Here is a 16,614-nt window from a genome sequence, read left to right as displayed (position 1 = left end):
GTTCTAATCTCAAACTGCTCTTTTGTACTAATTTACACTTTAGAGTAGGTGTACTACTTTTTGGTTTTTACAAATTGCCCTTTTGTGGCAACTTACACTTTCATAGTAAGCCACTACCTCCATTGTTTTCAATGGGAGGGTGTTGCAGTACCAGTGGTTGGCCATATATAGTGCTTGACTTAATACAAAAGTGTAAGTTACTACAAAATTGCAGTTTGGGAATATTGAAAAGTAGTAAACTTACTCAAAAGTGCAAATTACTTTTGTGAATGTGACCCATTCAATGTAAGCTCCTCAGCCACTGTTTTTAAGTGCAATTTTTCACATTCATTTACCATTGGTTGATGTAACTTTAATCTATGGTGTATTTCCAGGCATTAACGCACATGGCATAACAAACTTTACAGATGAGGGGCAAATGTATTTTGTTTTCTTATGTTGTGTAACTATTTTCAAACGGGAAAACATAGCATTGTCAACAAACGATGCAGCAATTATATGGAATGCGACACGTTTAAATATTTTTTGTTCCCTATGCGGATGCTATCCAAAACTTGCTCATGACTTCCTTTATCCTTGATTACTCTGTGATTGGTTGCTTAGTGTGTAATTTAGTAATTGCACTGTATCTTTGGAAACTATTTCTTTCTAAGCTTTTCTGAACGGACCCTTCTCCCATGTGTTTCATTTGACGTGGATTTTTATGGACTCTTACTTTGAGAAAGTCAGCAGTAGTAGATAATGTGGAACCTTGATCCATCTTCATAGGTTACGCATGCATCTGGAGCCAGTGGAAATATCCTGCCACAAAAAGAGTGTAATTAACACAAATCCAAAACGAATATGCCACCTTATGTTGCATGCGTTTACAATGCATACTGTTACAACGTGGTCGTTACAACGCAGTTGTTGTTAGTTTGCATTTTTACATTGACTTCTCCTATTTCATGGCATTTGTCTATATTGTCAAAAACAGCATAAATCTATTCAGGATTTTAGTATGTTCATGCTACACTTGAACAAACTCTATTGACAGTAAACAATATTCCTGAAGGGACTTTCTGGACACTTTCTCCTATTTCATGGCATTTCTAAACACCATAAGAGTTACCCTTCATCCACGTTGTGTTTTTACTGTGTTAATGAACCAAGTGTTCTTTTTATATTCAAACAAGCATGTATGGTCTCTATCAAGAGTGTTTTATTACAGTCTATAATTTTATCCATATCCATTATTTCTAGGTCTGCATCTCATAATGACTTTGTCTAGTATTTTCAATTGATGGTAATGGTTTACAAACATCAACTTAAATTATGTTGATCATTCAACCCCCTCTGGTCCAGAGTACCCAACGACTCCATCAAGTAGACTTCCCTTGTCAGGAGATTTCCCTGATAGCCCACCCACGGTCCTTCTTACAATTTCCAACACCTGGAATTTTACCTGGCATAGTTGTTGCCTTTTCTTCAATAAGTGTTCAACCAATGTTGATTTTTGAATCTTCAAGTTCAAGTTCGGGGATTTATATAGCGCACTACTCACCCAGAGGGTCTCAAGGCGCTTGGGGAAGGGGGTTCATTTATTGTCGAATAGCCAGGTTTTAAGTTATTTTCTGAAGGAGATGTGGTTTTGAATAAGGCGGAGTTGAGTGGGGAGTGAGTTCCAGGTCTTGGCCGCCAGGAAGGAGAAGGATCTGCCACCCATGGTGGATTTTCGGATGCGCGGGACTGCGGCGAGGGCTTGATTGGACGATCTTAGTTGGCGGGTGGGTGTGTAGAAGGACAGTTGAGTGTTGAGGCATTCGGGTCTTAGTTTGTAGAGGGCCTTGTGTGCGTGGGTGAGAAGACGGAACGTAATTCTCTTGTTGACGGGAAACCAGTGGAGGTCTTTTAGGTGTCCGGTGATGTGATCTTGGTGAGGGATGTCCAATATGAGTCTCGCTGATGCGTTTTGAATGCGTTGGAGTTTTTTCTGTAATTTTGCTGTGATTCCGGCGTATAGTGTGTTACCATAATCCAGTCGACTCGTGACCAGTGCGTGGGTGACAGTCTTTCTTGTCTCGAGGGGGATCCAGCGGAAGATCTTTTTGAGAATAAGAAGAATTGAAGCAGGAGGATGAGACTGCGTTGACTTGTCTGGACATCGAGAGAGAGGAGTCTAGGATGAAGCCGAGGTTACGTGCGTGGTCTGTGGGTGTGGGTGTGGGTGCTGTGCCCAGAGCGGAAGGCCACCAAGAGTCGTCCCAGGCAGAGGGGGAAGATCCTAGGATGAACAAAAGAAGGGGTTCCCCGTGGGTAACTTAAAGATATAGGCAGGTCATAGGGGGAAAAGACAACTGTGAATAGAATGAAGGAGAGCACCCTGCCCAGGGATGTAGAGGCCCTAACTAGAGGGTCCAACAGGTATATACAAAGGGGTGATTAACCTAGAAGTTGACACTGCACATAACAACCACAAGGTCAGTCCAAGTAGACTCGACAGAACATATTAGAAATATATATAATTTTATTTCTTTTAGGATGACAAAGATATAAAGAGTGGATAGTACTTTAGTATTACATAATACATTTAGTGCATAAAAAAGACATACATTGATATGGGGACAACAACGTGAGGGGAGATAGGACTACATTAAGACCTACCCAGTACCAGCCACACTTCAAACACACTATCTCACTTACTTCTATCTCTTCCCACTCTCTCTCATATTCTACCATTCACCTTTCATTCTTCCATTCATTCTTCTAATCCTGGCGTGTACAACACACAGATGGTTAATGTGTTGTATAGATCGGGATGTTGGTCCAGGCAGATGACTTTTACTACGGGTCCTGATGTAGTTAGGACAGTAACCGTATTCCTGGAGACAAGCCGACGCGCGTTTCGGTGACAGGCCAATAAGGCCACACCTTCGTCAGGGCTAGGGGGAGTATACTGGGAGGGACACAAGTATAAAATCTGAAAAATAGAAAGCAAACAAGTCTCATTCTACTTTTTCATATAAACATATAATGCTAATTAAACAGTTATGCACGGCCAACATATACCTCTCATATTTCTAGTTCATTATAACATTTTAAACATACCTTGGGTATTAATGAGTAACATCTTATCTATGCATTGGGTATTGGATGCCAGAGTATCTGATGTTGACCTTTTGTCACTGTGCAATGTCAAACTCTCTAGAGACACTCCCAGATGGAGATTCCCTATTGCATGGAATCTAAAAAGGCATAATGATAGCCTAGACTAAATGAACCATAGAGTAGAAATAATACAAAAATCAATTTTCACCTACATATAAATTCATAACCACCCTTACATTCAAGTTTATAGCCACAGTGGCCATTCTTACACACACTTGACCAGACAGCTATAGTAAGGACCACGGTCCTGGAATGCAGGCTGCTATACTTTTCTTTAGTTATTAACAGAGGCTTTCAGCTAAAAGACCGGACAATTAATATTTTATCATATATAGGGAGAGTAGTCGGCTTTTTTTGTCAAACATACATAGATATTTTGCCTGTAAGATTTTTTATCTCTATTGCTGGAAATCACAGGTGTACGTAGACATGTGTTACATGGAACCGCCACTATTTCTGATTTTCATTGACAGAACTCCAGAAAGATATAGATCCCATAATAGAAGTAGATTAAAAAGACCCTTATACATCGTAACAGCACCCAAGTTGGATCAAGTCTAATAGTTTCAGGGTGTAATCAGTTTTTAAAATTTATTCATCTATATCATTGTAGGCCTATTGTGGAACTTTCTATTTCACCCGTGTTCTTTTAGTAGTAGAGTGGACTAACCAATTAATGTCACTCAAATAGTTCCAAGGTCACAGTTAAGGCCAATAGCTGTTAACAAGGGTTCCCCACAAAAGTCTTAAGGGGCTGATCTCGGTTCGCCATACTCCTAATATCCTATCCAGCACACAGTACCTGAGATGTCTTTGGATAATAGGATCAACAGGATAGTAGGACCGGGCTGAATTTTTCAGGCACAGGCGGTTGATGGATTACCAAGCCACTCTCTGTAAAAAAGATAAGACACCCTGATATATGGCTCTGGCTTGACTCTATAATTCAGGACCTCCGTTAGGAGACTTACATCGCTTTATTTACCTGAGGCTCTAGTTAGCAAGTTTCAGTTCGAGGGTCAGACAGTTGAGGAGGTAATGTATGTTTTTCTATACTTCCGATGGTTTCGGGGGGCACGTAGCTATCCGTTAAGGTCTCTATAGGGGAGCGAAATTGGTCTACAATCATAAAAAGCCTCCCTGTGAATTTTTACCCAGTCGAGCGTTTACAGGTGTTAAATATACATACCGGGCTAGTCGGTAAGTGCATCAACGCTATGTTTATTTCAATGGCCACAGACGGATCACTTCAGTTTCTAACGATAATTGACAGATAGCGAAACTAGAGGAGGACAACAAGAAAAATGATCCATTACTAGTGCACTACATCCAGCCCTGTTTAACATAACCATCTGATCACTTCAAGGTAGATACCTTCAACGAATGTGCAGACTCTTTTTCAATGGGGTTCCAAGGGCTTCTCTACTCGGTTTGCTGTCACGACAGGAGACGAGTTGAAGAAGTGCCTAATGGCGGGATGGCAAAAGAAAGGACCTATTATATATGTATCATAGCTAATGCTCTCCAACCTCCTAGTTGCCTATCTATGAAACTTACCTTCCTCTTGAAGATCGTCTCGTTCCGATGGGGTTCCGCCGACCGCGCCTGCCGGCCTATTGCTGGAGACTGGGTTCTCACTTGTTTTCTTTCTATTCCTGTTTAAATAGCGCAATATTCGCGCCTTCTCTGGGGCTGGGTCAGCTGTGTAGCTAATACGTGGCCATGGATGACGGACTCACTTCTCCCATACCGTGTCCCGTCGCCATCTTGTGTAAACCGGTGGCGCACTAACAGGCTGGTTATCGGTCTTTTTCCTATTCGAGGCAATTACGCGGCCATCTTAGTAAGACCGGCAGTGAGCTGTCAAACATTTATGAGCAAAATGTATATCTAAATAACGCATAATTTCCCTCTTGTGTAAGCGGATAAAGCTGTCCCACCTTAAATAATCAGCCTAGATTACCTATGAAGCAATACCGCAGTCATTTTATGTAAACTGGCTGCAAGCCATCTGATGTTATCAGTAGACTTAAATGTTATCTTAGTTCCTTAGTGATCTATATCAAATAAATGGTTCTAAGTTCGGCTTAATAAAAAAGGTAAGCCCAACCCGTATCTCTGGAGTCCCTAGTGGTGCTCCCTTTATTTCTCTCATATTGTAGATGCGACCGTACCCATATCTATAGGAAATATGAAAGATTTACCCACTATTCTCACTCTATATGTACTTATTACATTAGATCAGCCACAGTATTTTTTACAGAAATGCCTGATGCCATGGACAGTCTTCATTGAGTCCTTTTTCTACAGTATTCAGGTAAAAAAATCCAGAATACCTCCCGTTTTTTTCGGAGGCACACTGGGTCAGTTCCTGGGCTGGCTTTTATCTTTTCCAAGATAAACCAGCGAAGTTCCACATCTTTATGATCTTTTTCAAGCCAATGTGCTACTATGGGAGCTGCCGCTTTCTGGTTTCTGATGTTGGACTTATGCTCACCTATCCGTACCCGGCATTCTCTACCTGTTTCTCCAACATATGGGAGATTGCACGGGCACAGTATTAGGTAGACGATGTTGCTAGTGCGACAATTGGTCATGGTGGCATTGCGGCTAACAGACATCGTTTGGTTGTTGGTATTCACAGTATCACCTACAATGGCCTGTGGGCAGATATGGCATGTCCCACATTTGTGGTTGCCATATATTGGATCCATTCCTGTTATGGTAGTTTGTTTATTCACCGATGTTTCTTGTATTTTGCCCCTTACCAGGTGATTTTTCAGGTTTGGGTTTTTTTTAAGGCAAAAATAGGGCGGTTCAGGTGTGTCTTCTCGTCTTCCAAATTCAGGATGTGCCAGCTCGAATTAATGGCTTGCCTGATTTTATGGTTCATTTCGGAATGACGAGTCACGCATACTAGTTGGTTTAGTTTCTCAGATTCTCTTTCTCCGAACATAGCTTCCCTGTTGGTATATCTGGCTCGTTTAAAGGACTCTTTGATCAATCTCGGTGGGTACCCCCGGATGCGTAGTTTCTCCTGAAATATATCTGCTTGTATTAGGAAGTCCTGTAGGTCAGTGCAGTTCCTTCTAATCCGAAGGAACTGGCTGTACGGGATACTGTCCCTCTGACTGCGTGGGTGGAAGCTAGCATATTGGAGCAAGGTATTTCGAGCTGTTGGTTTGGTGTACAAAGATACCTTGATGAGGTTCTCCTGATGTTCAATCCAGATGTCTAGAAATTCTATTTTAGACCTGCTGATATGGCTGGTAAATTTCAAATTGGCGTCCGCCGCATTCAGCCAATCAATGAATTCACGGAGTTGGTCTTCTTCCCCCTTCCAGATGAAAAAGATGTCGTCAATGAACCGTTTCCAGCTCATGACGTTTTCGAAGAAGGGGGCCATTTCATTAAAGACATTTGTTCTTTCAAACTCTCCCATATATAGGCAAGCTATGCTTGGGGCGCAACTAGCTCCCATACTGACTCCAGAGGCCTGCCTATATAGGATGTTGTCAAATTCAAAGTAGTTCTCAAACAGGACAACTTTGAGACATTGTAGGATGAATTCAGAGTTTGTTATATTGGTGTTCCTCGAGAGTACAATTTCAATAGCCTCATATGCCCCTCTTTGAGGGATATTGGAGTATAATGCCTCCACATCGAGGGTAACCATTATTTCCAAGTTTTCGTGGAATGGGATGCCTTCCACTTGTTGGATAAAGTGTCCTGTGTCCCGTACGTACGATTCCAGTTCTGTCACCATCGGATTTAGGAATTTATCGATGTACTTAGATAATGGCTCGGTAGCAGAGCCAATCGTAGAGACGATCGGTCGCATGGGGGGGGTCTACACTATTCTTATGGGTTTTGGGTAACCCATAAATAATAGGTATTTTGGTGTAAGATGGAGTGAGAAATTCAGCTTCAGCTTCACAGATGTGATTTTGGTTGACCGCTTTTTGGACCATTGTCAGTATACGTTTTTTCAGATCTTTTTCAGGGTTCCGAGTGATCCGGATGTAATAGCCAGAGGAAGAAAGCAATTCTGTCGTTCTTCTTTTATAATCGGTGGTATCGAATAATGTGATCCCACCACCTTTATCACAAGATTTAATTGTGATATTTTTGTTTGATTCCAATTCCTTCAGAGCTCTATTCTCTGAAATAGATAGATTTGCTTTCGGTATAGGCACATATTTAGTCATTTTGTTGATTTTACGCATGACTGTTTTTTCGAAGATGCTTACCTCTGGTCCCACCATTTCTGAGGAGGGTGTGAAAGAGGACGGGGGTTTGCAACCAGATCTGTTGTTGTCATTATTTGCGGGTGGTGCCTCCAGGAAAAACTTCTGGAGGCGGACCTTCCTGAAGAATAGCTGTAAGTCTCTGTTCAGTTCGAATTTGTTAAAGTTGGTAGACGGTACAAACGATAGGCCCCTCGATAGAAGTTGGATGGCCTTTGGATCTATGGTTTCATTGGACAAATTGAACACAGGGAGCCCCCTTATGTTCGCCAATACTGATGATGGCGAGTCTTCACATACATCTGCGGTTGTCCGCGACCCTGATGGTAGTTCCTCGTTTGTGGGGTTCTCGACGGAGGACGGGTGTTGCCCCGGCGGTTCCCTAAAAAACGGTTCTGTTTGTAGTTGCGGTCATATCCTCCATTTCTATTTCCTCTGTTGGAGTTATGCCCTTGATTGGGATTATGACCTTGCTCATAGCTGGGGTCATATTCCTCGGGGGTGTCCCCCTCAGAATCGGTTGTTTCCGAGAAGGTGGTGACTTTCCTTCCTTGGCCCCATCTAGGTGCTTGTCCTCGGGGAGCATTTTCTTCTTGGGTAGTATAGAAGTTAGTCCCCAGATAGGGGTAAGCTCTTTCCTGTGAAAACATTCGAATATCCTTTCTTAATTTTTCAGTTTTTCTTTTTAGCAGGTATTCGGAGAAGGATTCCAATTCAAATTGGATTTCCTCAAGCTTCCTTTTCCCCTCATCTACTGAATCCCCCTCTTTAAGTTTATCTTCCAATTCTCGAATTTCTTTTTCAAGGATCTCCATTACAGTGCGAGCCGTTTCCACAATCAGCATCATCCAGTCCCTGGAGCAACGGTTGGAAATAAGGGCCCATCGCTCCAGGAACTGTGTGATTTCGATGAACATCCCTGGGACATCTCAGGTACTGTGTGCTGGATAGGATATTTGGAGTATGGCGAACTGAGATCAGCCCCTTAAGACTTTTGTGGGGAACCCTTGTTAACAGCTATTGGCCTTAACTGTGACCTTGGAACTATTTGAGTGACATTAATTGGTTAGTCCACTCTACTACTAAAAGAACACGGGTGAAATAGAAAGTTCCACAATAGGCCTACAATGATATAGATGAATAAATTTTAAAAACCGATTACACCCTGAAACTATTAGACTTGATCCAACTTGGGTGCTGTTACGATGTATAAGGGTCTTTTTAATCTACTTCTATTATGGGATCTATATCTTTCTGGAGTTCTGTCAATGAAAATCAGAAATAGTGGCGGTTCCATGTAACACATGTCTACGTACACCTGTGATTTCCAGCAATAGAGATAAAAAATCTTACAGGCAAAATATCTATGTATGTTTGACAAAAAAAGCCGACTACTCTCCCTATATATGATAAAATATTAATTGTCCGGTCTTTTAGCTGAAAGCCTCTGTTAATAACTAAAGAAAAGTATAGCAGCCTGCATTCCAGGACCGTGGTCCTTACTATAGCTGTCTGGTCAAGTGTGTGTAAGAATGGCCACTGTGGTTATAAACTTGAATGTAAGGGTGGTTATGAATTTATATGTAGGTGAAAATTGATTTTTGTATTATTTCTACTCTATGGTTCATTTAGTCTAGGCTATCATTATGCCTTTTTAGATTCCATGCAATAGGGAATCTCCATCTGGGAGTGTCTCTAGAGAGTTTGACATTGCACAGTGACAAAAGGTCAACATCAGATACTCTGGCATCCAGTACCCAATGCATAGATAAGATGTTACTCATTAATACCCAATGTATGTTTAAAATGTTATAATGAACTAGAAATATGAGAGGTATATGTTGGCCGTGCATAACACTGTAATTAGCATTATATGTTTATATGAAAAAGTAGAATGAGACTTGTTTGCTTTCTATTTTTCAGATTTTATACTTGTGTCCCTCCCAGTATACTGCCCCTAGCCCTGACGAAGGTGTGGCCTTATTGGCCTGTCACCGAAACGCGCGTCGGCTTGTCTCCAGGAATACGGTTACTGTCCTAACTACATCAGGACCCGTAGTAAAAGTCATCTGCCTGGACCAACATCCCGATCTATACAACACATTAACCATCTGTGTGTTGTACACGGCAGGATTAGAAGAATGAATGGAAGAATGAAAGGTGAATGGTAGAATATGAGAGAGAGTGGGAAGAGATAGAAGTAAGTGAGATAGTGTGTTTGAAGTGTGGCTGGTACTGGGTAGGTCTTAATGTAGTCCTATCTCCCCTCACGTTGTTGTCCCCATATCAATGTATGTCTTTTTTATGCACTAAATGTATTATGTAATACTAAAGTACTATCCACTCTTTATATCTTTGTCATCCTTAAAGAAATAAAATTATATATATTTCTAATATGTTCTGTCGAGTCTACTTGGACTGACCTTGTGGTTGTTATGTGCAGTGTCAACTTCTAGGTTAATCACCCCTTTGTATATACCTGTTGGACCCTCTAGTTAGGGCCTCTACATCCCTGGGCAGGGTGCTCTCCTTCATTCTATTCACAGAAGATCCTAGGATGAGCACCTCCGTTTTGTCTGAGTTTCACATTGGACATATCTTCAGTCCTTCTTTACTTCACTAGTCTTTCTGTCATCCCTGGATAGGAATATCCATAATGGCATTTTTACCATTTCTATGCACTTCGTTTTTATGTGGTATATTGGCTTAATTTTATTTGTTTCCAATATGAGGATGAAGGACCCTTTCCCCTAATATTACAGCAGTTTGAATAGTTTAAGCATGAGCATATCCCTACTGCCTGTTTGATTAAACATCTTTGTCCCTCCTACTTACTCGGATAATTTCCAGCACTAAACTTTTTCATATGCCACCATCCACCTTTCTTTCAAAAAATAACATTCTACTTTGTGTCATATTCAGCTAACTTCCAATTATTGTAAATGATGCTCTTTATCTGTAGGTTGTTTAGAGAACTGTTTGATTAACCTGTCATCATTCTTTCTTTACTTATATGTTTGGAAATCCTGCCTGTTTTTCTGTTGCACTTTCTGTACAGGTTTGTATAATCATCTTGCCCTCACAACTTTTCTGACTATATTATACATTATGCTTTAATATTCCATGAAGAATACTCAATGATAATAGTTGTAATAATTGTAGATGTGTGTGTTTGGTATACATTCCTGTTACCTGTTGCATCTTATGTTTAGTAATAAGGACATCCAAGAATGAGATGAGATACTTAAAAAAAATATTTTGTGCTACCTGTGGGCTAGATAAAATTAATTTCATTAAGGTGTTGGATTTTGTGATCCAGTTCTCTAGTTTCTGACCACCCCAACAACACATAATCAATATAATTTATAGAACTCCACTCTTTTTTCATTCATCATTTTCTGGAGTGTATGTTTGTTGATAATATTGCATATTCGTGTTAGATATGTAGAGGTGGCTACATCTGAGCTCTTCCAAATGATAATTACCTGTAGAAAATATTTATCTTTCCTTTTAAAGGGATTGTAAATAAACATAATCTCCGAACATTGGGTCATGTTTACAATCTTTTTTGTATACTCAAAATGCAGATTTTGTAGTAGATGCTCTAATTGCAATGGGTATTCCTAGACATGGTCCCTTGCTCATTGAGCCATTTGAGTCAAGCTGTATCTCACTGACTATGTCCTAAAGGCTGAAGCAGGTCTGGGGTTCCAGTCTAGTGTTGAGTTGTCATTACTTTTCAGATCCGATTGGCATTCTTGACTGGCATGCTCCTCTTGTATGCAGGGTCACGAGTAACCCGCATAGAGGGTTACTCAATTAGGTACAGTGTACCTCACACAGGTATGATTTTCCATACCTTTTTCCACCCCTTAGCCATTTTCTAGGCTACGTCCCTCTGCCTTATCACTTACTTGAGATTTGCTCACCCCCATAGCATTCTGAACTCCGCTGTGATGAAGGCTCAAGCACAATGTCCCAATGGTCAAAATTCACCGTGTAGACTTCTATACTCAGAATGATCTGATACGCTTTAACATATCTGGAGAGCCACGAGGGAAAATTACAGGCACTAACATGCGTAGGCCTGATCCCCTTATTGAATATTAATGGCAAAAGTACCTTTTACCCAGAAGCCCACATCGCATTATCTTTATACTTAACAAGAGCTCCCAACAATTGTCCCTAGGTCTATAACCCATTGTTTATCTTATCTTTGTGTACCATACCAAAGAATTTAAATGTTTTCTGTTAAAAGGCACTCACTTTTAAGCATCACATATAATCATTGATTTTGCAGTTAAGGATTAGGGGTTTGTCAGTATACATTCTATTTTTTCCAAATTATATTGTGAATAGTGTATTTGTGTTTTTAACACCAAAAGATTCTTTTCACGTGTTCTTTCGTACCAATATATAGTATGAAAAATGTCATTATAAATAAGTGTGTGATTACTTTGTAGTTAGAACCATGACTAGCCCACGTTCTAGTAAAGAAAATCTCCATCATCTATGGCAGAAGGGTGTGTTCTTTTACTAGTTGTGATACAGAATAATTTCATCAACAAGAGAGTAGGGGTCATAAGAAAACACTCTCATACCCCTATGAATCCATAACTCAAACAACAAGAGAGTGTTAGTACAGACAAACTCTACTAGCCAAAGTTAGTACTAGATACCGCTAAGTTTGTTAAACAAGGCTATTATTGTCAGTTGGAAAGGATAGAGTGCACGTGTTCAAAGAACTAGCTAAAAGGACCCTCAGGCCCCAGTGGAACACTGGTAGCCAGTTGTCTTCATTGGGTCCCTTTTGTCGCTAGAGAAGTGAAGGTGAATCTAAAAAGAGTACGCACTACTCCTCAAAATTATTTAATGAGAGGGTAGCTCTAACTGTGTTAAAAACAGTGATCGAAAAACATTATTTTTCTGGACTACACCGGGTTGTGCAAGTTTGAACCACAAAGTCCCATTTGAAAAGTGTAAAGAAAATTAGTATAAAAACACGGTCAACATGTTTCTGCCAATTAAGCTAAGTTCGCTCGGCATTCGTCAGGACCAATAAGAAAAATCAGCTCACTGTTCTGGGCACCCTAAAGTGCACAGATACAGGGAGTAGTGTCATTTTACTGATACAACCTGTGATTTGTCGGAGCATTTAGTAGGAAAGTCTTCCCCAAGTTGCTAGTGGCCCCCTCTTAGAGGAGGTACCATTCGATCTGTAAGGGTAGGTGAGAAAGTGAGAGAAATCAAAATATGTAATATCTAACTTCTGAACCATACACATATGCTTCTACCCTGTTACCGCTCCAAACTTGTGCACCTAATTATTTATACCAAAGGTGTCTTCGTTCAGAAAGAAGGAAAATTGAACCTTCTAAACACCAGAGTAGGCCCATTTATTTCAATAGGTCCACCATTCAGTTAACCTGTAGACAAAGACCTTACTTTATCTTGACATGCATTAGATACCAAAACGAAGAGGAAATGAACTTGCATCTTTGAAAAAACAGTGCTTAGACAAAACCGAGTGAGATTGAAACTTCGGACAGAATATCTAAAAAACACACAAACACACATTTGCAAATGGCATCAAGAGCACGAAGTACTCCACAAGAGGTAAGCCGAGGTGTACACTTACATATTATTTACTGAAAGTGTGCCCCATGGGCAATGCGGCAGGAGGAATCTTCACGTTTGGGCCACTGGAAAAAATATTTACAAAAACGCATTATCGCGTATTATCCAAACTGGTAGTGGTTATCCGTCAAGTTTAGTATCCCATATGGGCTGACAGGAAACTTACTTTACACCAAACGGCTCCCTGCTTGGTCACCTACAAACAGCCACATCCGCCGCCCGTAACTACCAGCGCGGTAAAGGCTCCGTATTTTAAATAAACATTGAGAACGCGTAATGCGTCCTAGGCGGTGACGCCGATCACGTGGTCCACGCGATCACATATTTTTAAAGGGGCCGGTTTATTTATATGCACCGGGTAGAGCGATCATTGCACGTAAGTGGAGCCATGGAAAGGGAACCCCAAAACAGCATGACAGACAGCGTGATTACGATGTACAACCCACATTAATAATTATAATATGTATTCATACTTTCAATTAAATGAATGTGTCATATTCTTATTGTATTGTGAGTGGAACAGAATACAGAATGGTTACTGCGTGTATCATGTAAGTGAATGGGGCATTGTCTAATTTCCATGAGAACTCGGAAAAACAATCAAAACACCATGAGGTGTAAAAACTGATCAGTAAATGGTCAGACGCAGTAGGCTAATGGTCACGACTTGTGGTCCTTCTATCGGCGCCTTACCGAACCCCAGGGGATGTCGTCATTAAGGCCCCGTGTATGCGTGGAAAGACGGTATATCCAACGCTGCTCCTTTTCGAACAGTATATTGTCATTAGTGTTGTACAGCTGTTCAATTACCACCCACTTGACGTCATTGGCACAATGGCCTAGCTCCAGGAAATGGGAGGTCATTTTTGTAGTGGCTCTCCCACATCGGATGTTACTGCGGTGCTCTCCTATTCTTGTTTTGATTTTTCGCGTGGTCATCCCTATATACCTAAGACCACAAGGACATGTAATCATGTAGATGACGTTACATGAATTACAGTTTGTGTGATTTCTAAGGTACCAGGTTTTTCCTTCCTCCAATTGAAGTGTTTTTTTAGGAGATGTTAAGTGGCAGACGCTACATCCCCCACAGGGGAAGTGGCCGCTTACCGAAGGTAGACCCCAAGCATTCAGAATAGTGGCACCCTGTTTGGGTTGGTTGACTCTTGGGCGGGTATGTACCAAGGCATCTTGCAAACTCCTTTCTTTTTTGTAAGAAAATAATGGTTTCTGCCAATTTCTGCCATTACTCGTAAGGATTTGCCAATGCTTGCCTATGCAACGGCTTACAGAGTTGGAGATATTACTGTAAGTAGTTACGCAGGTCAAAGGAACCTCAGATTCATTTTCTTTGGTATTGTCCTCCAGGAGCGCTTCCCTGTTGTTATTTCTTGCTCTTTTTCTACTCTTTTGTAGGATTTTCTTAGGGTAACCTCTCTGTTCCAATTTTAGTGTCAGGTCATCCGCTTGTTTGTTAAAGTCAGCAAGATTGCTACAATTTCTACGTAAATGTAGGTATTGGCCAAAGGGAAGGTTCTCGCGTAAAGATCGCGGGTGAAAACTGGAGAAATGGAGCAGATTATTCTTACTTGTTGGTTTGTAGTATGTCTTGCTCGTTAACCGATTACCAGATTTTGTAAGAGTGACATCTAGAAAGGTAATAGATCTAGAGTCATACTGGTGGGTGAATCTTAAGTGGGGGTCACAAGTATTGACCCAATCAAAAAAGTATAGTAGGCTCTCTTCTGTCCCTTTCCAGATTAAAAGCACATCATCAATGTACCTCTGCCACAGGATAACATTGAGAGTATAAGGATTGGTATTTGACAGGATGTGCGTTTTTTCGAAGTTGTAAACATACAACCCCGCTATACTGAGGGCAAAAGTACTGCCCATCGAGGTGCCAGTCTTCTGTAGATAGAGGGTGTCTCGGTATTGGAAAAAATTCCGTTTTAGTGCCAATGTGGCACAATCAATCACAAAGGTCTTGGAAGTGTTGTAAGACCATGTCGTCTGGTCTAGAATGTCTGCCAGAACTTTAAGAGTTGCGTCCTGCGGAATACATGTATACAAACTTTCAATGTCTAAGGACACCAGATAACAAGGTTCTTCTGGAAGTTCTACATTAAGTAGCATTGAAAGGAGGCTTTTCGTATCCTTAATGTAGGTGCTGGTAGATTGAATCAGGGGTTTGAAGAAAAAATCACAGTACTTAGAGAGGGGTTCCAACTGGGACCCAATCCCCGACACAATTGGTCTTCCCGGCGGTGGTATGCGGTTTTTGTGTATTTTGGGAAGGGTATAAAAGTAGGGGATTTTTTCTTCAGAAGTAGTGAGAAAATCAGCCTCTTGTTTAGTAATGTAACCATCTCGTTCCGCAGTAGAGACCAACTCCAGAATTTCATCTTTCAAGAAAGGGGAAGGGTCTTGGTGGAGCACGGTGTAGCTGTTAGAATCCCCTAGGAGCCTCTTGCATTCGGCGTCGTAGGCTGTGGCATCCTGAATTACTATGCCACCCCCTTTATCGGCACTCTTGATTACAATTTCCTGATTCTCTTGTAGAGACTTGATAGCCTTGTATTCTCCAGCTGTTAAATTTTTAAAGGTATTTGGCTCAGTCAAACTCTCCACTTCCCGGGATACCGCTTGTTCAAAAGTTATGATATCAGCCGGTACTAAATGGGTAGGTGGATTGAAGTTAGATTTCCTTTTGAAATTAGTGTCACTCAAAGGTGCTTGAGCTTGTGTATTTTGTTGTTCAAAGAAAGATTTTAGTCTGAGTTTTCTGAAAAATTCCCCCAGTTCGCATTTCAACTTGAAACGGTCCATTCTGGGGCTAGGTATAAACCCAAGGCCCTTTTCTAATACTGCTATTTCATCTGTAGATAATGGGACCTTCGATAGATTTGTTATCAGACTTGTTGATTGCTCGGTCCTGCTCTCTGGTCCTGCGCCTTGCTCCGTGTGTTGTCCCCCACGGTTTCTGTAGGGCCCCAGTGTACCTGATTGCCTGTTCTTCTCTTCCCCCTGCCTCTCCGGCCAAAACCTAAAAAAGGCTGTGGATACATATTTGAAGGGAATTGTTGTGGTGGGGGGCAAAATGTGGGTTCCAACCAAATTGCGGTGGAAAAGGAGGTTGATTAAAGGGATTCTGATGGAAACCTCCTGGTCCTTGGTGTGGGTAAGGGAACCATTGGTGATTATATTGGTTGTAATTTTGTTTCCCTCGACCACATACAGAATAGCCATTCCCCCTTTGCCTTACCTGGCCTTTGTCACAGCCTAGATTATTTATATCCACAGCCTAACTGCTGAGTTTAGAATCCTTATGTTTTAGTAAGAAAAGTTGTTGTTTTGGTTCTGCTGTGTATTCTGGAGAATTCCGTAATCCAGCAACTACATGTAACAAGACTCAGTCCTCATTATTCCCATATTAAATTCCTGTAGAGACCTAGTCTGATATCTGTAGTTCTTCGTGTGGAGATTCTGTTAGGTGTGGCCATGAACTTGCCTGGCAGTCTGTGAGGAGGAACAGATCTCAGCCAGATTACAGGGTGACCTCCTCAGAACATTATTGCATAAT

General features: G+C 41.1%; 1 protein-coding gene across 2 annotated transcripts in view; it reads left to right on the top strand.

Annotated features, from left to right (window-relative positions):
• FBXW12 (F-box and WD repeat domain containing 12) overlaps positions 1 to 16,614 on the top strand; it is a 173,121-nt gene that overhangs the window by 64,375 nt on the left and 92,132 nt on the right. The gene's annotated exons all lie outside the window — the stretch shown is intronic.

The sequence above is a fragment of the Lissotriton vulgaris genome, chromosome 9 (genome assembly GCF_964263255.1).
Source record: "Lissotriton vulgaris chromosome 9, aLisVul1.2, whole genome shotgun sequence".
NCBI classification, from domain to species: Eukaryota; Metazoa; Chordata; class Amphibia; order Caudata; family Salamandridae; genus Lissotriton; species Lissotriton vulgaris.
This window is presented reverse-complemented; position numbering and strand designations above follow the sequence as displayed.